Consider the following 25,946-nt stretch of genomic DNA (forward strand, 5'->3'; position numbering starts at 1 on the left):
AGCGTTTCATCAATCCCTCTCTCTTCGTCGCAAGTCTGTCTTTTTCTTCTTCTCCGGGTCCTTTTCACTTCGTTCTATTAGTTGTCTGCAAATTATGATTCATAACAACCTGAAGTGTGCCTAGCAGATATTATATTAAGAGTTCAGGTTGATACTTTCTGTTGTACTTTCTGTCACGGTCTGGCTGTGAAGATTGGCCCTCTGTCAATATGGGCTGTCGGTCCGGCGGAGTTTGCTGTGTTCACCACGGTAAAAGGTGTCGGGGTCGAAGCCAGACTCGATGATTGTGGCCCTTACGACACATTGTAAGGTGAATTGCTATTGCTCTGAAGAAAGAAACATCGCAAAGAAAGGTTTAACTAGTTGTTTAAGGGAATTATATGAATAAAAGCATGTTCAGAGGCGTTCATCAATTTGTATTAACCCATGATTTTAATACTTTTTTACGCAATTTTTAACAAGACAATCCATCCAAGCCTTCTCGAGTTATGCTGTAAAACACACACACAAAAAAAAAACGCTACCCTCTGCAATACCTTCTTGGCGAAGGTAATTACGCAAAAGTATGATTTGATAGAAAAATCCCCAAATATACACCATAGTGCTTAATGCTTTATATCCTCCCTTTTCAATTTTCACAGCCTAACACTTCAAAATATTCTCTTCAACAAAGTACAAATACGCTTGAGTGTTATATATAACAAAGTGGCTTTCGTTGCTTAGCAATAGCACTGCATTTTCAGGCACGACACAACACAGAACAAAGTTACATCAATCTGAAATATATCAGGCCGCATCAATCTGAAATAAGATGATTATTGCATGAAATTTGCAGCCCTTTTCCTTGCCTCTTTTACTCAATTAGTTCGGCATTGGCTCCTTAGTTAACTGATCCGGAAATAAACTTCTAACAAAACAAATATCATAAGCTTCCATCCACGGTCTTTTTTTAGTTATTATTATTCAAGGGCATACTACACAATCTTGTGGAAATTCTGACCGATACGCTGTTAGAATCTGAAGAAACGTTGCCGTACTACTACTTTTTAACTTTTAAAAACTTTTAGTTTACGTGCACGGCTACTTGTTATCTCCGAATTCATTATACCTTCAACAGAGAAGTCACATGTTCCTAGATCTCCTTGAGGATCTCAGCTCTTTTGTCGTCCATATGAAAAGTAGGGCAGTGTTCCACAAGTTTACCAATGTTAAGGTCATCCACCTACTTCCAGTGAGGGTTATTGGTAGAGGGAGACAGAATGACATGTAGTTAAGCCATATAAACAGATGGTAAAGTCAGGTATTGTTCATCAAACGGGTCATCTGGGGTATGGCGCTGTTTCTATAACGGTCAGTTCTACAGCGTTGTAGGTGCAGTTTGTTCGACGAACGCGTGCATCGGCTGCTGATTAACTGTCTTACGGGTGGCAGGAAGTGGCGACAATAAGGTCATTATCTTGACATGGTAATTTTACAACTATAGACAATACCCTACGTGAATAACAGATCTAAAATCTTTTACATCCGTCGATTAAAAAATGCTCACTAGTCCATATCAGTCGCGATGCACCATTCCTCATATCCCTCATTTCGATGGAACACTGTCTGGTGTTGGAAGGTGCTAATTGCCTTCTTTCTTCTGTCCGCCGGGATATCCCTCTGGTAGATTTCCTGCATTATCAAGATACCATACTGTTAGAGATAGCAGAATAACATGGTGTATATGTAGAAAACATTCCATTTGTACCTTGTGTGAGCGTTGTCAACAACGATACCGATGATGTTTTCTCGACACCGGGGAGACGCCAACATGTCCCTCCATTTCTTGTTCCGAATCCAGCTCTCGGGGCTGCCGAAAACGAGCTCCACCTTCCCATCCAAAATCTCCTTATTGTTTTTACCGTGTTTGACCTGGTCCTCCATTAAAGCTACAACCGGAGAGATGCTAATAACTATAGGGCTCTCGACGCCGCGGAACAAAAAACTGCCGGCCAGTTTCTTGCATACGAGAGGCCAAGGTTGATAAATCAAGCTCTTTCCAAAACCGGTTTTATCAATCTATCCATCTAAAACCGGATGGCAGCAGGGCGAGAACGTCTTTCCCGGTAAGAAAAGCTTTCAGTTTCCCATTTTTGCAAGATAGAGTGATGTTTTGAATAGGGGTGAAGAGGGCACTTGTATCCTCTTGGAGAGTCGAGCTTGCATTCTCCACCCATGCCCTCAGGTTTTGGTGCAGGGTTTGGATGAACTTGGATATTTCAAGGATATAAACTTTGGTACTCTCAATCATGTCCCAGATTGGCCCAGATATTTGATGGTAGAAAATACCCAAGGCTCTCACACCTGCAAGAAGGGGGACAGCGCAATGGACCGGAGCAGCTTATTGTCCTTGGTAAGGACGCCACTGCTGAAAAAATTATGAATCTCCCTGTGATGGAAGTATGCTGTCTTAGCTCCAAGAAACAAGTTATTGAACCTGTTAGGCTTGAAGGAAATGATAGTAGAAGTCTTTCCTTCTGGAAGCCAAGCGATCCAGTCCCCCCTGGAGCCACTGTTCCTGTCTCCTCTCGGCCCCAGCGCCTCGCAAGCCGTTCTGGCAAGCCGCACAACAGCCGCCTCTCCCACCCTCCACAACTTGAACTCTGGAAGGGAGTCTCTTCCAACCTTGCCATATACCATCTCCATGGTGGACTGGTGTTCTTTCAGGGGTTGTGTTGCATGGTGGCTGATGCCGAAAATGAAGAAAATGGGCAGTACAGAAGAATGATATGATGGTCGGCTTCTCTGGAGAATTACATTTTTCAAGCTATTCCCTCTTCCAGGCTGAAAGCTTTTTTGAGTTCTGGTTAGGTATATGGTGAATTACTACAGGTGTAAACTCTTTAAGAGCTCGAACGTGTTTTTGTCAGTATTCGGCTACTCAGAATGATGAATTCACTGCGAATGTGAGCTTCAATCTCTGGAGTAGGAATGCAGTCTCCGATTTGGAACAGCGGAAGAGGCTTTGTGGTTCATCATTGGGAAGGTGATTAGTAGAAATACGCTCTTACACCGCGATATGGTGAGTCCAGTGAATGGACTCACAATATCTGTTGGTTTCAGACTGGTGATGGGTCTGTTTGTTAAAGTACAAGTTGTCGAAAACAATACTATAGGTTGTTGGTGTAGTAGATTCCGGTTTGTTTGGTCAAAAGCAACATCTTTTCATTAAACAAAGAAGAATGTACATGTAACAGAAGTAACAAAGCGTTTCAGTTGAACATCCCCAACAGGGGAATCCACTATCTACCATAGAACATATTGTGAACCGAAAAGAGGATACATATCAGTAAAGCTGGGTATATCTTGGTTTGTCAGAAGTGGAGGGGTCCTCGCTAACTGGGGGAGAACTGTGTGTCACGGACGGGGCAGGATGGCGATGCTGCGACCATCTTTCATGATGTCGACGATTGAACTGCAAAGAAATCACACACGTCATTAGTATTTACTATTAAGACGCCATGTTAATGCCCATATCGTCCTGGTTACTCTCGTTTTATTTCCTAGCAACCAAGCATTCACGTGCTGTCTTAGATTTTGCAGCATGTGTTCTATCAGATATTGCTCACCTTGCAATACCATAGAAGTTCTATGGTATTGCAAGGTGAGCAATATCTACACTTTTCAAGTAGCTGAGAATTAAGGCATTCGTTCCCATAGAACACCGTTATGTGGGATTTAATTCAGGTGTTAATGCAGAGCTGTAATGATGACGATTTCTTGATTGGCACCTTTAACCAAAGACTGCAAATATTCTATAGGTGTCCTTCACTTTTACACTTAATCAATGCTACCATTCTATATCCAAGTAGAAATATTGGAACATGGGGTCAAAACTGTCCTCATCTGAGTCTGACTCTTCCGATACATAATGATATGTATCAGAGTCACTATCAGAGTCTGACATGTCGTCAGACTCTAGTACAGCATGAACACTAGTGGAACTCATGGTACTGTTCGATATCATCTACAGTTATCGTACACGAATCTATAGAAAATATAAAAGGGGGTGGGTACAGAAGGACCCTGTGGTCAGATGCCCGGAAAAGAGCAGGCATCAGCTGGCCATCAAAAGATGAAGTAGTCTGTGAGAATGTTATTGACTTTACAGGAAAGCATGGTATAGTCCCCTTAAAAGTGTTCCCTTGGGTTTGACTGTAGCTTGTGGTGCTGGGCGGTTCCTCGAGTTGTTTGCTGGCTCTTGGGAGGAGTCGGAGGACCTGTCACCACACAGTCCATCGATAGGAGCGGGAACATTCAGTACATACACATCGTGTAAAAAAAAAAAACTAGCTACAACCTTCTTGTACAATTCACTTTTACATGTTACAGACATAGTACAGCAGAGCAAAAACTAACATTTCCAGTCATTAGTAGAACATCAGGCAATTGCAAACTGACTGCTTCCCTTTTCTTGGGAGTCATGATCACATGAAAGATACATTTGCGTGCCCTCACATCCTTCAAGATGTCCTCAGGTTTGTTTTTGAAGAGTTCGATGTATTCTACACCATGCAGTAAGTTCACAAGGTTATTAATTTCTCGGATGACAGCAGCAAGTGTGATATTTTTCTACTTCTTCCTCCCTGTACTTCATCCACTGGTGTGAAGTCGACATGACTTGCATCTTCGTGATCGTTGTCATCCTGGCTGTCTCTGTCCCAGGTACTTTTCATCCAAGGAAAAGATGGGATTGCCCCTGTACCGCTCTCCCAGCCCCACCCAGGAACATGGCACAAACATGGCAGCTTGAACTTGCTCCAGTCTTTGCACGTGCATTATGGCATTCTGGTATTTTGTCCAAAGTCAACACAAAAGTATGTGCTTGGATGGAGCTGACTTGCTACGTGGAAAAGCCTTCACCTTTGTAAACGATGTTGTCTGTGTTCAAAAATCGATCATCATACCGTGCCTGGATATGCTGCACCATGTCGCTGGGCCTGTTTTTCAAGAACTGTTCAAGTTTGTTGCTATAGAGGCTGTATCCAATGGAATGACCCAATTCTATAATGAAGTACTTTTCCGTTTGACGTTCGTGGCTATATGGGTATACACACGATTTTGAGAAGTTAAGGTTGAATTTGGGTCAATGGAATGACCCTATTCTATGTTGAAGCACTTTTCCGTTTGACTTCCGTGGCTATATGGGTGTACACACTTGCTTGATTGTCTATTTCTATATCTGAGCACTGAACAACGCAAAAGATCTAGAAAGACAATAGAGCGAAACGCAGATCAGTTTATGTTCCTTTATTGAGCTCGAAGGGCTAGCAGTTGTTCTTGTCCCGTGCGTTCCTGTAAGAATTTGTGTAAGTACATTTGACTTCAAGTGAGGACAAGTGGGAAAATGGGAATAGTCAAATTTTTGTGTTTACCAGCAGTCTTTAAATGGAAATTATAACACAAGAAATATAAATGTACATGTCTATCAGTATGTGATAAGTAAAGACGTCTGACCTCCCAAACACCTGACAGTCTACTCCACCCGCATGCTCACGGACGACCCGCAGTGTGAGAATCGTGTTTCTGCTCAAGTTGACAGGCGCCCCCGACAGTCGTGCTCTACCGAAAAAACAACAACAGTTTGTTTAGACATAATGAATTGAAATTAAATGTTAACTCGGGTACTATTCTTCGATCGCACTGTCGGCATTCAACTTGATAATACCATTAATTGATGTAGTAGAATCAAAATCTTAACTTACGTAATACTGACAGCAGTGGCGGCACTTTGCTGCAGGTCCGCCAACGTCACTACGATCGAATTTATCCCAGCTTCCTCAAAGAAGCCGACAAGCTGAAAACAGGAGTACACTATGATTAGAATACAGCAAAGAGTTTGTCAACGAATTTCGTGCAATTACCCGAGGTGGTTGATTTTTCGAAGTTGCAAAAGTGAGCAGCATATGTTTGGAACTGAATCTGGCCCACAGATGGAACACGGGCGCCTAATTACCTCACGATAGAAACGAGGTTTGGCTGCCAACTCTATCGTAACCGCTATTATGCCTTCCACGCCCAAAAGAGGTTATCTTATTGCGCATTTGGTCTTTTGTCCAGGCTATATCATGTACTGATTATTCTATTCTACCATTCAATAAGCAAGTTTGGATGTATTACTGTTTGTTTTCACACCTTTTGCTGTGAGCCACATGGCCCGCGGAATGTGAAGCAGCAAGAAGTAAAAATTGGTTTTAGATGTCAATCTAAGTTATATGAATCTCTTTCAATACTGATTATTTGTACTTTTTACTCCCGAAACTTAAATAATCTTAACCTCCTTCATTGAACTCCTTCATTGATTTGAAACGTGACCTCCTTCATTGATTTGAAACGTTTTCACAAAACACAATGAACTTTACCTCAACTAATGTCGTCCATTTTGCCCTGTTGACATTGACTGACGGGAAGCCAGCAAAGTCCAGGGTTTGGGCATTCCGGACTGGGACATCGTGTCGTTGTTGTCGTTGAATCACACAGAGATCACACGACCACACGGTAAAAGGATTACTGTGAACTACATGTTTTGCATGTCAGCACGACGGGGGACATCCTGGCCTGTTTTGCGGAAAAAGCTGGGCCTGTCTACGTGTCCTGTCTACCCTGGCTGTCTCCCCCTTTTTGGCTCCAAGGGCATGCATGGGGGGGTTGCATCTATTAGAATTTCTTGAGGAAAAACTGGGTCTGTGGCAATCCCAGCTGTGGGTGGGCTGGGTCATACTGTTGGAGGATAGGGACAGCTATGAGCAATTCAACCAGCACTGTAAGAAAATCTATTATTGTTAGAATAACATCTAAGTATACAAGAAAATGCACTAGAATTGTTAAACTAATTAGAAGGGGTGTGATGGAAACAAAGAGAACTGATAGGATGGACCAGGCATTGATAGGACTCTGTCAGAACAGCAGCTGCTAAAGATGTAAAAGAACCTCTCAAAACTAAGCGTTTAAAGTTGAACAAGCCAGAACAGAGTTTCAACTACAGCTTATAATCCTTGCACAACTTCTTCAATAATGACAGAAAAAATAATAAGCTGTTTACAACTTGTCATCATCTTTAGTCAAAGAATATAACTAGGTACCTACCGCCAAACTCCCTTGGCCTTGCTACCAAAACTCCCAGCCCTCCTGAATGATCTGTCGCATGCTTAGTACCTACTTTAATACATTCTGAAAAAGTACAGAATCAAAACATACTTGCTGACATAACCATCTGTCTGTAGGGCCACCGTTGGGTAAGATGATGAACTACCTACCCCTCCTCAGCGGTAAAATTCCTCAATTCTAACTACATACATCATAAAATGCAAGACAGGAGGCCAAGTAAGTGGTAAGTGATACTGATATAGTACTGGATCAAATACAATAAGCTAACTGATACAAAGCATTAAGATTGATTGAGGTAAAACAGGACATATTACATCATAGAAGAAAATGTCTCTAATCTGCTAACAGACTTTTCTTTTCACGAAAGTGAATTTATGCCTACCTTCGCCACACCGAGCGTGTGTCGCACTCTTGAACTTAACAGCATTTGTTCCGTGCTTGTTACTAGAGCTTATATCTGTGACGACTAATGTCCATACAATTGAATGTATCAGGGGGCACCTTTCCTCGAGAGATTCAGCCAGCTGACCAAAGAATGATTCTGGCACATCATCAATAACTCTGTCCCTCACACCCAGGTTTTCATTTCCTCCGACAATTTTGTTCCTAACCGAAATGTTATTTAAAGGTAAATGTGGCATGGTTCCGCGTATTACGGGTATTATTAACACTTCTGCCAGAAATGTGAGGTCTGTGGATGGAGCGTCTGATTTGAGTCATGAGACGTTCAACATGTGCGTTTTCTGTGTCATAGTCAGGTCCGATCGGATTTTACGTGAATCAATATCCACAACCTCACGTGCCCTTGTGTATATCGCACTATGAGACAGCTGTAGCTGAAATTCGGTGCCCATTAAACATCCTCCGACGGAAGTACTGATGAGGATCTGAGGGACACCCATTGGCGCTAAGGGACTCTGGGGATGATACCAATTTAAGTCTGCCAGGTTCTCCCTTAGCCTCCCATTGTGGTCATAGACACTTCCATGTCTGATCAGCAGGGGCTGAAAAGGAAGTTTCTTGCAATACCAAATGTACTTACGAAGTTCCCACAGGGACTCGACATAATTCTTTCACATGTACTTGTGTAGGGGTTGTTTTTGGTGTGGTCTGAAGCGTCCGTTAGGAAGTCGGATGATGCTTGTTCTAGGTCTGTATGAGAAAAAAAAAACATGCTAGGATCGATGGAAAACAAATCAAAGTTAATTCCTACAACGGTAATGCTAATATAAAATAGCGAACACACACACACACAAAACCCAGCCCATGGCACCTTTCAGAAAAATTGTCCTACCAATGAATAGGTTTGTCCAGGGGCAACAATGTCTTTCATTTACAATAAAACTATGCAGAAGAAATCAAATACACACCAACTACACGTATGTAAGCTGGTACGTTACTGGTGATTTATGCCAAAACATTCTGGGTGGAGTCCAACATCACATGATGGGCGCTCATAGCTGCTTCTACTCCTCCTCAGACGGTCTGGTGCAACACAGTCTCTCAGCTTCTCTTCTTCACAAGTTCCGAAGAGAACTCCACCTCCTGTCTATGTACACAAACACAATTATATAGGGTAGTCGCCACCGTCACGAACACGGCTAGCATTTATTGCCTTCTCCTTCTCCACAACTGAACACTTGAGGAATCAACAATAGGGAAACCATATATGTACCGTAACACTTAAATGTCGGAAGTTGCCTCTAATCTCTAATAACTAGGCTAATAGAAGAAATGCTTCTCTATACCTGGACAATAATTGGGATAGAGTCAACAATAACACTTGAAAATCAAACGGAAAAACGTTAATCTACCGTAAAACTATGATCAACGAGGATAATTCTAAAACTAGAGATCTAGCCAATAGTCACTCATGAAGTTTCGATCTACAGCGTATCAAGCAATGCTAACGGATCTATCTTAACAACAACACTTTATCATAAACAACACAACCTCGTGTTAACAAGGGGTGGGGTGGGCGGGCCCTCACACAGAGTGACAGGGCTACGAATGACGGGTTGTGTGAAGGGAGATGAGAAGGAGGGGATAGGATGGGATTAATTAGGAGAGAGGTAGGGGGTACCCATGTGTACGCCGACAGGAAGTGGTATTTCTTTCCAGGAAGCTTCCTGGGCCAGTGATTGCCAGGTGGGATTCCTGCAGGACCTGGCTGGGGCTGGGCAGCAGGCACTGGCAGGTTTGCTGCTCGGCGGATCTCCCTTTCCGTACGGGGACGAACCGGAAACTTGGGTGGGTAGTAGTTGTCTCAGACTCTCCACAGTGGTTTGTTGGTGTAACAGATGGTCTTTAGGGTAGGATCTGGTCTATTACTCTTACGTTACGATGTGCTCTCACCACACTAAGACGTGTATATAACTATACTATGTGCTCTCACCACACGAAGCTCTCACCAAATACTGCCAAGACTCGGGTTCGGTTTACAGTTTGATGTGATACTTTATTCAAGATACTGCTGTCGATCATACATACAATGAATGCAAGGAACTAACGGAAATTATATAGGAAGTTACTAAGAAGATACAAATACCTGAACAGAACTGGATGGACGACGAATGATACTACTCTAACCGGGGTGATACAAGACGACAGCGGGATGATCTCTGCTCTAATGCTTCCTTACAGACGTCTTACACCGATCTTTATAAGCTTTCTGGAAGGCGGGGTTACGCGAGCGCGACGGGGCGTGGTCAGGTTGACGCCAGGACGCGCCCGTGTCACGTGCTCCCACCACGTGACCCCCGGGCGGTCCTTACGCTAATATGTTGCCTGTTACACCATCCCCCCGGCACGCTAATGATGCTCCCGCATCATTTAACTTAACATTAAGAAAACTATTTAATGAATATGTATTACAAACGTAACCTTCAAAACCTAATGACAGAACGATGGGAACATCGGATGATGATCTAACGTTTTAACAACTCTCAAATAGGAGAACGGCACAATATTAGCATTTACGAGATAAACAAACAAACAAAAAATATTACAGAACTTGGTATGGCATACCAATTTGCTAATGTTACAATCCAACGACCCACTGGATGATACATCCTACAATCAATACAATACATAAAAACTAACGAAACATAGCATAGCATAAAGTAGAATATCCCGACAATGACATAACGTTACATCATTAGCTAACCTGATACAATAAACATAGTCAAAATAGAGACCCATTAGAAAAAGACACCACAATAATCGCTGAAGATATAAGGTCGGACTGGACCTGGGCCTGGTGGTGAGACTGGCTCCAGGCCTCAGGCCCGGCATGGTCATGCAGGAGGCCCAGGAAGCCGCCGGAGTTGTGAGGGGTGTAACCTGCGGTACGGGGTTGGTAGCCAGGGGTGCTCGTGTGGGTGGATTCTGTGCGCTACAGTGAACAGCAATTTGGAAACACTAACTGCTGGTGGAAGAACTTATAAAAACTAGAAAAAATGAACTGGTCCTTTACCAGGATAATAGAATTGTAGTCTTGCAGCGGTGAATAATAAACTTTTTTTTGGTACTTACTTTCACCATACCAGGTGGGCTTGGTAACTTCATCCTCTCGAAAAGTTCAAGTCTCCAGTGAATAAAGTTCTGCCCGAATGGTTTTGTGTCTTGCTCCCAAGTGACACAACTTTGCAGGAGACCCAAGAGTTCCATGCCCGTCTTAACTATGTAATGTTCTCTGCTAAGAAAGACGTCTTTCGACCGTAGTCTTCCCTTGCCAAACTGTTGTCTAATGTTGCATTAATGCCAGAAATACTTATGCAGCACTAATGCTTGGTTAGTGCACACTGCCATGGTAATTTCATGGTAATTATGGCTGTCCAAATACCAGTCCCTCAATGTCCTAGCAGCCATGCCTTGGACCAAGGCTTGAACCAATTAGTTGGCATCTTTCCAGCATTAGTGCTTTCTGTAACGGCCTTTAGTCATGCTTGACCTATACATTAGCACCCTGCAACAGCTGGGGTTTTTAACAAGGGTGGACTGTAGTTAGGGGGCAGAGGGTTAATTTGGTGTGACCACCCCTACTGGCACCAGCCAGGGGAAAGGGTTTCCACTTCCCCTTCAGTCCAAGAAGACTGGGTGGTAAATGATGATTAATGGACAGGGGTGTATGCTGGCATTAATGCTCTGTTCCAAAGGAGCAGAGGGAATCCAGCATAAATGCCCAATGTGCTCCGATAAGGAGCGCGTAGTGCGGCATTAATGCTACATTAGACAACAGTTTGGCAAGGGTTAGCATCACATTATGGGACGCCTCTGGCAGGTTCGAATTACCGCTTACAGTTCTCGGTGGATTATGTCTTGGGCCTGCCCTACTCTTGTTGCTGTTTCGATTTTATACAGCAGGGTGTACAATGGGCAGCTGGTACCAATTTTGGATTTGTACAGCGAGCCCCGTCCACAGAGTGCCTCCAAACCCTTTGTTTTGTTCTTGCACTTCGTACAGGAGCACGTTTTTGCCGGGTGGAAATCGCACCTTTCCTTTTTCTTTTTTGGTTTTCGGATTTTTCCTCGAATGGATATCGCAACGTCCGATAATCAACACTACCTGCTGGCTATTCATATTCCTATCGTACACTTAATTCTTCGTTGCAACATACTTGTCTATCTGCCATAGGCCTTATGTTAAGTGCCTTATGGTCTCAAACATAACTCCCACGTTAGTACTATGGACAAGAAAATACGCACCGACAATATCTTCTTTAAACTTTTTTAATGAAAAATAACATGAAGAATTTGCATAATATTCTACAGGGAGGAGTTCTACTCTTGTTGTTTGTTGCTAGCCTTTTACTGACGTGGTTCAAAAATACATATGTAGCATATTTCTCTGCCCAAACATGGCCATTCCAGGAAATAAACACAGATGTAATATACAGGTCAACGAAACTTCTAGCTCATAGCTTTGATACAAACTATTAGCTTTTTTTTTAAAACAATGATAATACTTGTAGAATGAATTGCCCTCTAATGTCCAAGCCTCTGTCACCATCTTTAAAAAGGATTTGGACTCACAATTCAATAGAACTTGTCTTGTTTACATTCATTCATTGACATTGAATTTTACTCTCGTTTTGTATTCATGTATTAAAGCCCTATACTCAATGTTATCTAAAATATATGTGAATACAACAAAATAAAAATAAAAGAGAACATGTTACTGCCTTGGTTCCTGTACGAAATGTTGACTCAAGGCTGCAATACAAGTTGGATGGTGATGTTGGTGATGTTGTGTGGTAGTAATTGGTTTATTGATAAAAACATGGAACAAAACGGCATTGCAGTATGGAGACTGAATTGTGCCGTAGTTTACAGTCACGTATGCAGTTAAGTCAACACGATAATATTGTGCAGGTCCCATCCCTTTCCCACTACCTAGCTACAAACAGTTTGTTAAGAAAAACAAATCTAATAGAATCTGATCAATGGAACAACTGTATAGAAAAACATACGATTGAACATTTATTTCTGTATTGCAAAGACGTTGAAAAATTTTGGAAACATTTCTGTATCTGGTGGAAACGTTGCACCAAACAGGACTTGGTCCTAAATGAAAAGATGATCATATTTGGTATAATTGAAGGTTATCACCCTGTTACCACACTTGCACACTGTATTCTTATTGCTAAGTACTGTGTATATTTATGTTTTCTTCAAAATGTCAAACCAATTTTGCCCTCTTTAGAAACCGACTTAAAAACATCATAGAAGTTGATAAGCAATTACATTTTTTAAAACCATCATTGTAATTTCAATCAACACTACAATAAGTTATGATTTCCATGTATTTTTATGTATTATTATGTATGTCAATCAACACTACGATTAGTTATGATTTCCCATGTACTTTAATGTATTATTACGTATGTTGATAAAGTTTGAAAAAAAATTATAAAAAGAAAAAAAAATCCCTTTCCCACTCCTGTCAGCATGGCAACTGTCGCTGTCACAGACTCTGCCTGGTCACCTGCGACCATTTTAACCCTATGAATGAAGAGAAGAATGAAGAGAATTATTTGATATAACGAATGTTCTTCTTGACATGGAAATATTCTTATTCAATGGATTTGTTATTTCTGGAAAAAAATATTACACATTAAGAAGCATACCTGCCTAACATAGGCAAATGACATACATACACACATATATATATATGCAGGTGGGGTCGTCATCGCCGCCTATCTCCTTTCCCCACTCATGGCGAAGGTCTGAGATCTCACCGACCTTGTCGGATCGGCCACCGTCCACTTGAAGCTGTGTAGGGGGTCACGTACAATGTGGTCTCCACCTCCTTGGTTCGCCGCCTGAAGATAGGAAATAAGAGCATGTTCAGTGTAAATTCTTTGGTATGAGGAGTATTCGGTATTGATGATCAGACACTGTTATCGAAAATGATGGATAAAACTTGTATCCTGCCTGCCTGTCAGTATACATAGTTGTCATCTAATGTTATCTCGAAAGAAATCCTATTTTTTATTCCTGTTCTTATATAATTTTATAGTCTTTTAAATGGCAAGAAAATAGGGGGGGGGGAGAATCGGATTACTAATGTATTATAACTGAATAAAAATTAATATCACAGCATTGAAAACAATAAGGTAACAAGTGACACGGTGATTATAAAGTAGGTGATATTTTTGAGTCAACTTAACCTGGCGCAGAAGGCAGTTGTGGCTCGTGACCTCCTTCATGTCGTGGCTTTTCTTATTCTGGGTGACGGCACCGCAGCTTGGTATGGGGCATTCCTCCCAGTTGTGGCTCGTTACTTCCTCCTGTCGTGGGTTTTCTTATTCCGGGTAACGGCACCTCAGCCTGATATGGGGCATTCCTCCCACTTCTTCGGGCATCCCGTTAGAATGGGGCGTCCCATGTCTCTCCTAAACGACATTATGATTTCATCTTATAATCCATCGACTTCGGGTTGCTCTTATCCTTCCTATACCTTTATAAAAGATGGTACATACACTTGTTACATATCATATGAAAGCATACACTGCATACTGTCTCCAGGAATGTATACCAACTTGACATACTAAAGAGAATTATTTGATATGACTAATGGTTTTGTAATTTCTGAAAAAAATATTACGCATTAATAAGCACACATGCTTAATATAGGCAAAGGACATACAAACACACCTTCTGTGATGCCGGCCATTGATGACATAACTCTAACTTCGGATGCGTCCAAACGCGTACGGAAAAGCCTTTTCACCCTGATACTGGACATATATGTTTGTTTACATGTATAACCTCTAAGGGCCGTAGCCTACCGATCAAAGTACGTTTAAAGAACCTGCCGACTACGGGACGGGACGCGTTGCTGGTTGCTGTCCGATGTGCTGATTCGTCTCCAGGGGCGTTTCTGATGCAGAGGGGCAGGCCTGCCGCGCATTGATCTCACTCTGTCGGGCTTGGGTACAAGCTGCTCCCGATCTCATTAATACATAACACTACTCAAAGTGCATCATTGTTACAGTTGCATGCAGAAAATATTCTTCCCCCGTTATGTTTTGGGAATTTTGCCAAATTGTGGAACATTACAGCTGCAGAGTAAGACAAAAAATTAGAAGTGGTGAAAAGATAGTTTATTACAATTTAATACCAGAGCAAATGACATTTATTTCATAGAGCACATTTACAGCCATGGTTCAGACTTGATCTGCATATTTCTATTCTCAAAGATGCCTTAACCTCATGGAACAAAAGCGTCTTCCAGCAATACTAGAACTACAATATTCAGGCGTCATGCTATTGAGGACATTCCGTTGTGAACATGTAATACTTAATAAATACACGTATACACGTTTAATATTCCAACAAGAGACGAACCGCTTGATCGATGAGATACTGCAGATGTGTTTAGAGGCCAGTCACAAAAGCAGGAAAAAAGCATAACGATTTGTCAACTTCAGCGAACAGTTGTGTTTCTTTGTCTAACAGTTTGTTGTGCACAGTATCAAGGTAAAAAATGACAAAACTTAAACAACAAAAAAGTAGGTTTCAAAATTATTCACACCCCTACAAGGGGCATGGTCGCACTGTCTTTAGTACTTGATGATTTGCTGCAAGCGGGAATGATAGCCTACCACAAGCTTCTGGCAGCTCTCTTTGGGAATTGAAATTGCATGTAAAATCAGGTACATGGTGGCTGTAATGATTAATACTTTCTAACAATACAGTTATCAAAGCTTAACTACCGTTATTTGTGGAGCTGCAACATCTTTAGAACTGGCTCTTCAAGTCCACATTTTCATCTCCTGGGATTGTTTTCTGGACCTTGCGAAGTACGTATGTAGTGTACTTACCGTTATTTTGCATCCGCCGAAAGTACGCCTGGCTGACTGCGAGACTGCACAGTGGGTTGTGTAGGCCAGTGGGTTTCCCGCTTTTTCATATACTACTCTTCTTAACAGATGGCAACATGAATTCATTGTTTCGTTCAAACATGTGGGACAGATTGTTGTCCTGTGATAATTGATTTAACAGGTGTAACTCGTTTGCACTTTTGCGCTTAAAGCAGGTTCGTTGAAAATGTCTTGGAATTCAAACAGTGTATTGAACGTAGCTTGTTTTCTGTTCATGTGCATGTGCAACTTTCCAATCAAGACGCCACTTCCTCATCATATTGACGTCTTTGTCATGATTGTTAGCGTGATAGTCTGCCAAAGAACCATTCGCATGTTCAAAGGAAAAACACCATAAAGCATGAATTGGACCAAAATCAACAAGTTAAGTTGGGAAGTGTACATCATCATCTGCAAGCGTGTAATCTTCAGGAATGTAAGACTCGTAATAATAACTGATACTTACCCGCTTCACGGGAATGGACTTCCGCCTACTCTTTGGGGATGGCTTGAAGGACATGCCAGCTTGACTGGTCTTGAACTGTGAAAAGTTTATGGAAATTAATGTCAGGGCTTGAAATTCATTTTTGGAAATAGGTGTTTGAAAGAATTTGGGGTGCAGCAAAATGTCAGCAAAACATAACTACAAAGCTTAACGCTCTTAAAGAACAATCTGTAATTCTATAGCTAACTTCAAAATCTTAAACAAGTAATACATCACATAAAGTACAACAAAAGGTTATATAGTATCTTCTGATAGTTACACAATACATTTCAAGAATATTCTGTACACTATTACTAAGGTATCGTATAGTACCTTTACCTGATAGCCTTTGAAAATATCCAGGTGCACTGGTGCACCCAGTCAAAAATTAGGTGCACAGGTACAGTTTTGGGTGCACACAGGTGCACATGCACCCACTATTTGAGCCCTAAATGTAATACATATGTATGTTTTGAGCTTGTGTAAACTTATTCCAGTGCCCCAGTTTTCAACCATCTACCCCCCCCCCCCCCCAACATGCACTGTCTCTGCTCACTCCTTACCTTAAAAAAGGAAAGTGATCTTGAACCAGTCTAGCTCAAATGAACTCAATGAACTAATCTTCCACCGGTCTTGACAAAAAAAACAGACGCGTATGTACAGTATTTACAGGTTCATTATACCGGGGAAATTCCCCAGCTCTTTTTGACAAGCACAATGACAGTGGACCAGGGCTTAACGCCCCGTCCTAAGGACTGCGACCCTTTCCAGCAGCGTGCATGTCGGGTGAGCGACACAGACGGGATCGAACCCAGGGCTTCTAGTTCCAGAGGCAAGATCACTAACCACTGGACAATGCACGCTACCTAACCCCCTTCCCTTCCTCACTAGATATTGCAAATATTTTCTCCTACTAGTAACGATAGATCCATTTTGCAAAGATGAAATACAAACTTACATGTACATCTTACAAGAGCTGTAAGGGAAAATACAAATTACCTGATATCCAAGGGATTTTAAAACATTGTATTATTTCTATTATTTGTATTGTACATGTACTAAACTTAGGTATAGAGCCTTGCTTGACAAAATGGACATCTGAACAAAAAAGTATTCCTCAAGTAAAGATGGACTATTCCAAACTCAGAGCATATGCGAAATGGAGTGACTGTTACATCATACACTCACTAACCGTAAGTCACTTTTCAGCCTCCAGCCTAATTAACTGCTGCCCCGACTTTCATGCCTAGTTCCCGCTTACCTGATGGTTTTTCTCCGGAATTGCTGACATGTTTTGGTGGTGCATATTAGTAAGATACGATCTAACCACATTCGCTTCATATATACCTTATCCATATCTCAATATTAATATAATAAGCACTTGACAAGATAACTACCTTTAAACACTATGTGCATCGCACAGACATCCTTTTTTAAGACAAATTTGGTATGTAAGTACTCAGCGAAGACCACTCTACAACATCCCGTTGAGGCTATGTCTACTACTATAATCAGAACAAATATTTTTCATAATATGTTTAAAAATTTGACAAAAATAGGCCATTGGAAATATTCATGAAGGCATAGCTAAGCACTGGAATCCTCCACAACAATGGTCTCAACGAGAGATTATTGTGCAACATGTGTTCTTTCCATCCATGTTTTTTGTAAGTTGGAATGACATTATCTGAACATGCACCACTTGATCAAAAAATAGACTACAAAATAAGGACTTTTGGCATCCCCAGATGTGAAATGTGATCTCTTTGTTATGATTTGTGAACAATATGGCCAATCAAGTTGTTGACACAGCACCCTCACAGTAGGAGAGCAGACTACCTACGCAGAACAATGGCTTGTTCACAGCTTTACCTGGCAGTGGCTTACCTGCCAGACACAGTATGGCTTGGTTTTAAAAACAATACACAAACATGGTCTCAAGCATAGGTGATGTACAAACAATAATTCTCTTTATGTTATCTCAAAGTTTTAAAGTACAACATACATACACATGCGGTTGCTAAGAAAATTATGGTCAGAAGATTTTTGGAGACTATTCAAATAACAACGATGCATTTGGTGATCATAAAACTAACAAAGCGAAAAGTTAACATGTGTATCCGCACCTCTAACAAACGAGACAAAACCAGACAGCCGCTTATCATGTCTCCTAGACTCCATTGATGTTGATTGCCACAGATATTATACAAATCTAAACCAGTCAGCAAGTGGTATAAAAAGACTGCTTACACAGCACACAGAAATCATTTTTTCACCCGTAGTTGAACGTAGAATTTTTGAAGTTCAAAATTTTTGCCATGTATGTCCATACACTGGGACTTGGTCCATATGATAAAAGCTCTGAGACGTTGATGACGCCATTTTGTAACGCCCGGTTGACCTGAATTATACAATGTTTAAGTCTCAACATTTCTCAGTCAGTGCAGAGAAACAAAACAGGAGGGGGGTGGCATTGCTCGCCTGGTTTGTTGGCATCTTTTTTTCTCCAGCAAGTCCATCTCTATTGATTCAAGTCTTGGATCCCTTTTTCATCTAGCCTGGGTGTCAGACCACCGCGCTCCTGGCACCCTGGTTTTTTAAGTCAAGGAAATCTCATTAATGCATTCTGTTTGGTACAAGGTTGTAACGTTATAGGTTTACACAACGGGAAATGCAGTTTCTATCTCCTCTTGAACGCCAATCAACCCTGTTCAATCTGGCAACTTTTATATGTCTGGCTACAAGTATTTGAATTCATTTTGAAACAACTGCTCCGTGTGAATCTATCAATTTATTTGACGTGTGTGTTTTAAAGAGGCTAGAAATAGTTTGTAGACACGGGAAAACGTTTTAAAATTGAACCCATTGTTGATTTCTTAGAATACACATCCTAGCTTGGTTTTCCAAACAGCCATATATTAAGCTCATTCACACTCCCCAGGGTGCCAGGTAGCAGCCTGGCCTGCCCAGCGGCACCCCACCTGAAAAGTTTTCACAGTAGGTGGAGAGGGGGTAATTATCGAACAATGGGGAAAATGTGTGAAAATTGCGGTCAAAGGTGGTTGCTATGTGTTGCTAGGGTAGCCAACGCCCATTTCAGTGAACTGCCAGAAAGTGACTTACGGTCAGTGAGCATGTAAATGGTTCAACCGTGATATTTTTCTTATTGTTGAATTCAATTTTCAAAACTTCTCAGTGTTCTCACCAGGCCTTGGGGGCCCCCGATGATGTGATCTGGACCCCGATGCTGTCTCAATGAGCATAGGGGTGTTTCTTTCTAGGAAAAACCAAATCATGCATCAAAAAGTTCATATTTGGATTTAGAATGCGGATGTGACAGAAAAAACTTAATTACACAGAACGTATCCCTCAAAATGCAGGAAGTGAGTGTCTTATTTGGTTATGAATTTCAAAATTTTGTGCAGGAAGATGACAGGCTCCCAACCGTTATTTAACGGTCTTTAGCGGCCCGCGAAAAGTTGTCCTTCTGTGAAAAATCCTAATGAGAACACTGATGCTCGTCGGGAGCTCCCCGGTTTATTTACGGTGGTGGGAGCGATGCCCGCCCGCCGAAACAAATAAGCCCGCCCGTGTTTACAGGGTTGGCTTTAATTAGCCGAAACTACGGTGGCTGCGAAACTCTATATGGCAACTAAGAAGACATTCTGACAGGTAAATATAGCAGACTGGGCACGGTAAAACAGACCTAAGCCGACCCGTAGACTCGGACTGTGACTAGGCTAGTACATCTACCGTTTCACCTGAAACGTTTCATCAAACTTCTGTGAATATATCAAGGGCCAAACTTCTGTGATTTCTGTGCCATGACCATATTTTTAGAGTTTATGAGTAGATGTTTGATAAAGTTGGCACTAGTATCGGCCTGATCCCCACACAGCATTATGTACCTTGGACATCAATGTAAACAATACCGGCCGGTGCATACGCCTAAAATGGCGGTTATACCGGCTACATACTGGCTATGTGAAAACCTAAGATGTTGGAGACAATCGTATCGCCCCGAAAGAACATTTGAAAAGGGAACATACCTGCCGACAGGCCTTCTCCAACTGGTCGTTGAAGGAAAACATCTCGAACAAGAGTTCCACGACCTCATATCTCCATGAACAATTCTGTTCATGCAAATGACTTACACATTTGCATAATATATGCTTGGTCATAAACACCTTTATCTAACTTACGAATGTTGCAATATTGACAGTCCTATACTTTTCCAATTAGATTAATTATGGTGTTTTGCATTAATTATGCAAATTAGAAATTAATGCTCGACTTTCCATAAACTACATATGCTACAAGTATTTGAGTCTGATAATGGAAAACACTGCAAATATAGATTTTCCTCATTAGCTATGCAAATTAAGTCCCAATTAGCATAATTTGCACTTCATTGTGTACATCCCTATCTAAGCTACCTGCATACTAAATATCATGGAAATCCGTTGTTCCTTTGTTCAGTTATTCTTCTTAGAAGATTTTATCAAAAACGCCCCTGCAGTTCCAGAGGAAGCTGCTAGGGAGTCCAAACCTACACCACTTCTTTATTACATCAGAAGCTATCTGCCACCCAAAAATCAAGACCACAGCATGTCCAGGTCAAAAGATACAAAAATTGAAGTTCTGCTGCAGTACCAAGGTCACATACCAGGGGCCCAAAATCAACCTTGAATTTCGGCTTCACAACACCCGCCCACATACCAAATATCATCATAATCCATCAAGAGGCTCTTGAGTTATGCTGACTAGAGTGGTCCGGAAACACAAACAACCAGACAAACAAACAAACAGACAGACAGACAGACACACCCAAAACAATATCTCCATTTTTCATGGAGATAAAAATGCTACCGCAATGTCAGATATATTTAAAAACAAACTTACTTTTGATTGAAACACCACGGGGGAGCCAGGACAGTTCTGACTCTAACCACGGGGGGTAGATGGTAAGGCCTTGCCATGAAGAACCGGTTGCGAACCCTGAATCGATTTAAGCATCCGTGGGAAACCATGGAAACACATATCATATGATATTAATAGTTTGATTTTCTTGATTAGAAAAACTATTCCAGAACGAATCTAACATGGATAATGTGTATGTCCTCATTTGCATAGATTGTATCAGATGATTTCTGCATCATTATTCGCAGTGCTTCACCTGTCCTTGTGCGCCTCAGACAGGTGACTTCTAGTAATTAACTAAGTTGTTTATTGTAACGAATCAGAGGAGATGTGATCTACTTAAGAAGAAGAAGTGTGTAGCAAAGCATGTATGCTTGGAGGATCAGGAGTATATAATGTGCAGGAGTATATAATGAGGAGGAATAATTGAAAAAGGTGCGTAGTTTTCCTGTGAGGAGCAGGTGGGGATGGGGAAATAGGCGAACGGTTGAAGGCACTGGTTGAAAACAGTAGGGCAAGAGTTGGAAGGTTGATGGTTTGAGTAGGGTAGCTGCAAATATTCCACTATAAACGATACAATCAATATTTAAGATTTGGTATGTGTCTGTTTTTTAAATGTTGTCTGAACATGATAATTTGAGAATACATTTTGTGTTTTCCAATGTCATCCTTGTTTTGTGGCTAAGTCTTAATGAATCATCAAAATGATCCGATTTTGGACCCCTAATTTGCATGACTAAAAAGGAAAGTTAATAAATCAGCTGCATTGCATGATAAGACTGTCTAACATTTGGCACCTAATACTGTACCTGTTAGATGAATCCCTGGGGCAAATATCCCCCTGCTGCTAGGGCCTGTCCTGGCCGCAGGGCCCGTCCCGGCTGCAGGGTCTGTCCTGGTCGCAGGGTCCGTCTGGGCCGCATCTGGAACGGGCACGGCAGCGGGAACGTGCTCTGTCCTGGTCGCAGGGTCCGTCTGGGCCGCATCTGGAACGGGCACGGCAGCGGGAACGTGCTCTGTCCTGGTCGCAGGGTCCGTCTGGGCCGCATCTGGAACGGGCACGGCAGCGGGAACGTGCTCTGTCCTGGTCGCAGGTTCCGTCTGGGTCGCATTAGGAACGGCAGCGGGAACGTGCTCTGTCCTGGTCGCAGGGTCCGTCTGGGCCGCATCTGGAACGGGCACGGCAGCGGGAACGTGCTCTGTCCTGGTCGCAGGGTCCATCTGGGCCGCATCTGGAACGGGCACGGCAGCGGGAACGTGCTCTGTCCTGGTGGCAGGGTCCGTCTGGGCCGCATCTGGAACGGGCACGGCAGCGGGAACGTGCTCTGTCTCGGCTGCAGGGTCCGTCTGGGCCGCATCTGGAACGGGCACGGCAGTGGGAACGTGCTCTGTCCTGGTCACAGGGTCCGTCTGGGCCGCATTAGGAACGAGCACGGCCGCGGGAACGTGCACAGCAGGTTGGTTGGTGACTGCAAGTCTGCACATTTCCTCTATTGCAGAGATATTCCCCTGAATTTCTCCTGTAGTGGAATAGAAAATATGTAAGGCTACATAATGCAACACCTTATTTTTTCTACAATAAATCCAAATTTAGATAATATTTTCATTTTTTGTCATTGTTAACATAATACATCATTATCATATAGCCTGATGATGTCGACCAATCATAAGTCTCCAATTCATATTGGTTATGATGATACTGTAACGTTATAAAAGTGCCACAAGTTGTAAATAATATATCGGAAGTGTTCAATTACTGCAATAAACGACCTGTTTGTCCGTTCCAATATGTAAGGAGAGAGGGCTCTTCTTCTAAACGTGCAACGTTCCTTGGCTAAAAAAAACTTTTACTGTTTTGAAGTGGAACTGTCCACAGCCCTATATGGTTAGATCATGTTGATCAATCAGGACATAGACACAGAGACATTGACCAATCAGAAGAAGACACAGCATGGAGGACTGATCATGGATAGAGTGGATTGACATGCCAAGATTGCAAATAATTGTTTCAACATATTGTCTGTGTGAAATTGGTATTATGTAAAACGCTTCTGCATTATGAGATCGATTCTAATATAGGAAATATGATATCAATGTTGTTGATGCACCTATTCTTTGGTGTATATTGTTAGATGAATCACTGGTGCAAATATCCCCCTGTCAGGGCCCATCCCGGCCGCAGAGTCCGTTCCGGCCGCAGCGGGAACGTGCACGGCAGCGGTAACGTGCACGGCAGCGGTAACGTGCACAGCAGCGGTAACGTGCACGGCAGCGGTAACGTGCACGGCAGCTTGGTTGGCGACTGGTCCTGATCGTACAAGTCTGCACATTTCCTCTATTGCAGATATATTTCCCTGAATTCCTCCTGTAGTGGAATAGAAAATATGTAAGGCTACATAATGCAACACCTTATTTTTACTACAATGAATCAAAATTTAGATATTGTCATTGTCAACATAATACATCATTATCATATAGCCTGATGATGTCGACCAATCATAAGTCTCCAATTTATATCGGTTATGATGATACTGTAGCATTCTAGAATTGCCACAAGTTGTAAATAATATATCTGAAGTGTTCAATAATTGAATTGAACACTTCAGACCTGTTTTTCCGTTCCAATATTTAGTTATTGTAAGGGGAGAAGGCTCTTCTTCTTAACGTCCAACGTTCCTTGACTAAAAAAAAATTTACTGTCTTAAAGTGGAACTGTCCACAGCCCTATATGGCTAGATCATGTTGATCAATCATTACATAGACACAGAGACATTGACCAATCAGAAACCCAGCATGGAGGAAGGATCATGGATAGCAACCTCATTGTTTTGTCCAAATTTACCTTGGAGTTTACGCTTGGCCTTGGTAGCCTTGTGTGGTCCTGCCATTGACTCGTTGTCATGACTCCTCCGTTCCTCCCCACTCTTGGACGTCCCTGCAGCTGGCTGTGGTGCTTAATCAGTTTGAAGGAAATTATGCTCTTGTTGACAGATAGCTCGACATGGCAGCCGACAGGTACGGATTGGAACATATTATATATTATTTGGCCGGAGGTATCATAATCTATTGGGAAAATGCCGCCTATTTGCTCAACAGTATGAAAACGTCTTAAAATGCAATAATTTTGACCTGTTTGAAGTTTAAAAAAATCGGTATTTGAAGTACTGGAAACCTTACCTATGTTGTGTAGAAATTCCGTCCACAGTGAAACATCAACAACTTTTACAACTTTAAATGCTTAGAATTGAGCCCAAATCTCAAATAGACAACTTACTGGACGTTTCGTGTTCCATGGCTTTGTGTTTGCTGACCCGGCCGGAGCTCTTGTAAACTTTGCCGTAGACGTCGCACGCGACAAAGACAATATCAAAGACAAATGAAATAATGACTTGGTATTAAAGACAAATGAAATAATGACTTTGTAATGTGCACCCGTACACTCAACAAATGGGTGCAAAGTGGGAAGTATTCATGCTACGACTAATTACATTCCCTGGCCAATAAATTACAAGGTCGTCACTAGTCACCTGGATATATTTTTCACTCTAAAAATACAATTATTTGTGCAATATCTGGAATTAGGCTGTTTTTTTTACGAACAGTACATCACAGCAGTGGCTAATTTTGACGTTGCTATCTGCATCCTTAGTTATCTTCTCCTCTGGAAAAATTATTGTTATCTTACCAGCACATAGTCCCTCGCATTCTTGTAAACATCTTGTATTTTGTTGTCTGTTTTCCCGGCGTCACACTGGGAGTGTGTGTCATTGCCTGGCCTACTAGCTTCCCCGAAAAATACTTACGATTATCTTCCAGGGTACCGCCTGGTGCCTGCGCCTGGTATCCTCAGATGCAAGGTTAGAACTGAACGTTTGATGATGAGCTCTCTCATCAACTGGACTACGCGGGGGTCAGTCAAAATAAGTTTTGTCTACCGATATCGGCATCTCGATTCTGGGTGCAGTTCTGGTGCTGGTTCTGTAAGATACGTCAATTGACTTAGTCCCTTTTATTTAGGCCTGAACATGATTTCTGTGATAAATGGAAGAGAACAACATGGTCTCAGAAAACAAAAAATTGAAATACATGCATAAAAAATATATTTACGTGTGTCTAAACGTAGAGATGACTAGGTTAAAACGTAAGCTTTTGCGCATCCAAAATGCACTATCAGCTATCAAATGATTGTGATTTCATCATGGGATTCAATAGTTCATTGTGCAAGTAGTCCTTTCAAAAATATAGTTCACTTAGTCCTTATCTGTTTGACTTTAGGCATATTTTACTCCTATATTACTTAGTTATACTTGCCATTTTAAATCATTTGCCTTTGCCCTTTAGCATGTCAGAAGGCCTACGCAACCTCCCTTGGTCACTATTTTATTTTTATTTTAGTTTTCATACACAATTATATGTGAGTGTTTACTGAGGCGTTTGCTTACAGAAGAATTTAGCACAGATGAATAAAGTGAATTAAAACATAGAAAAGCAACATTAGAACCGAATTATTTCAAGGCCTTTGATCAATAGACCATTTTTTTTAAATAGCCGTTACTTTATTGACGACACTTTTACTCCACTGTATTTTAATAGATATACGGTCCGAGGTTGGTCCTACGCTGCATTCTACAGGAGCGCCTAACCCAATCGCGGGGCGCATCCTTTTTTTCACCACTTTATTCTCCTCCACCAATTTTATTTTACAAACAAGAACAAAATCATAACATCATACTTAAGTTGGAACAATATATGAAAGTTGCATTACAGAAGTGATACAATTTCATTTCCGTTGGTGCGGTCTTCGCTGTTGTCGGACTGGAGGGGGGAGGTGGGGCTGGAAGGCTGATTGATGGTGAGGACTTTTGGCGTTGTGCCGCCGTTGGTGCGGTCTTCGCTGTTGTCGGACTGGAGGGGGGAGGTGGGGCTGGAAGGCTGATTGATGGTGAGGACTTCTGGCGTTGTGCCGCCGTTGGTGCGGTCTTCGCTGTTGTCGGACTGGAGGGGGGAGGTGGGGCTGGAAGGCTGACTGG

This window comes from Branchiostoma lanceolatum, chromosome 10 (assembly GCF_035083965.1).
Source record: "Branchiostoma lanceolatum isolate klBraLanc5 chromosome 10, klBraLanc5.hap2, whole genome shotgun sequence".
Taxonomy (NCBI): domain Eukaryota; kingdom Metazoa; phylum Chordata; class Leptocardii; order Amphioxiformes; family Branchiostomatidae; genus Branchiostoma; species Branchiostoma lanceolatum.